The following is a 1,858-nucleotide window of genomic DNA, read 5'->3' as shown; positions in this document are numbered from 1 at the left end:
CTGCTCTTTGACAGTCCACACTGGAGCTGAAACATCTTATAGCTTCAGTTCCAGACCTCAGCACTCCAGGGGGTCTGTATTCCCACAGGTACATCCCCCAACAGCCAGACACTAGGTGCCATTTATAGATTTTGGTTTTCCTACTCAGGGGAGGTATCACTGCAGAAATAGAAGGACACTTTTGCAAGTACCCACAGGTCTTACTGTCTGGAGGTGGCCTGTGTGGCCTTAGAAATGGCCATAATAGTGAAATATAGTGTGACCTTTGCTAAAGGTGGCAATGTCCTATGCCTGCCTGGCTGTCCACCAATGCAGTCACATGTGCCTTCTGAGCACTCAACATGCGGTTAGGATGAATAGGGAATTAAATCTTGAGTTTCACTTAAATTGAATTAATCTGAATGTGAAGAGCTACTTGCCCTCATGCATAGCTACTGAATGGGACCTGTAGCTCTCCAGGAAAAGAAGGCTCTGAACTTGGGCTGCAGCTGGGTTCAAGGTTGAGGGACACAGGGGCCCTGACTTGTGCCTCACATAAGGATGTAGCTAGAAACAAAACGCTCGGTAGTTGTTTTTTCCTCTCCAATTTAAGTGTGTTCTAGGATTGTGGCCAAGCCGAGCAGATTTATTCCAATCCTTTGCACCGGATCATGACCTTGACCTGGTCACCAGCACCAGGGCAAGAGCTGGCAGTGCAGCATTCTGCCTGGGTCAGATGCTTTCACTCGAATGACCTCCCTTGACTTCTGGGACTCCTGGCTGGAGGTTGTTAAAGGAGTTTTGAAACAGGCCCAGTAAACTCTGCTTTTCTTTTTGAGCTTCATGGTGAAAATGAGGCTGAGTGAGGATTAAAACACAGGTTCCCTGAGGTGATCATTGAATGACTGGAGTTGTGACATTTCTTTAGAAGAATGGGATGTTGTCTTTGCATTCCGGTGTGATTTTGACATTTACTGGACCTGGTTGCTGCAATGCCATGGAGCTTAGAAGTTGGCACCAGAAGGTGTCTGTTCTCCTTGGTCCTGCACTGGTAGGCTTATGGCCCTTCTCAGCATCTATAGCCTGCCATATCCCACAAACTTCAACTCAGTGTTAAAACAACCAAAAATGACAAGATCTGGGGCTCTATAGCCAACAGGACAACACATGTTTCTCATCTCATATTTTTCTTCCCGAATTCTCTAGAGATGGATTAAATATGAAAAAATAATTCCTGACCAAAGACTTGAGGATACTGGGAAGCTTGTTCAAGGATGAGCTTCTCTCTGAATAATTCTTTAAAAGTTTCTTAAATTTTTTCTTTGACAGTTTCATACATGTATGTAATGAATTTCAGTCATTTCACCCCCATTGCCCTCTCTCATCCCCTTCTTCTCCCACTGAAACCCTTTTCCCAACAAGTCTCTTTGTTGTTATTTTGCTTTGTGTTTGAGACAGAGTTTCCCTTGTAGCTACAGCTGGCCTGGAACTCACTGTGTGGACCAGCCTGGTTTCAGATTCACAGTGATCCACCTGCCTCTGCCTCCTGAGCGCTGGGCTAATTAAAGGTGTGCACCACCACGCCCAGCTTTCCAACAAGTTCTGTTTCTACTTTCATGTCTTTCTCATGGGTGTGATCCACTGAGTTTAAGTAGGGTTTCCTGCATGAGCAGGGCAGAAGGCTGCTTACAGGAGCATGGGCAACTTATCAGTGGCTTTATCACTGAAGAAAGTGACATCCCTTCCTGCAGCCACCATTAACTGTCTATAGTCCCTCAGGGAGGAGTGGGGCTCATGAGCCCTTCCCTTTTCCACGATGAAATGTTGGTTGGCTCCATCTTATTCAGGGTGTGTGCAGATAACCACAGCTGCAAGTGAG

The sequence above is a fragment of the Nannospalax galili genome, unplaced genomic scaffold, assembly GCF_000622305.1.
Source record: "Nannospalax galili isolate Female #2095 unplaced genomic scaffold, S.galili_v1.0 scaffold245, whole genome shotgun sequence".
Taxonomy (NCBI): domain Eukaryota; kingdom Metazoa; phylum Chordata; class Mammalia; order Rodentia; family Spalacidae; genus Nannospalax; species Nannospalax galili.
Note: the sequence above shows the minus strand (reverse complement) of the source record.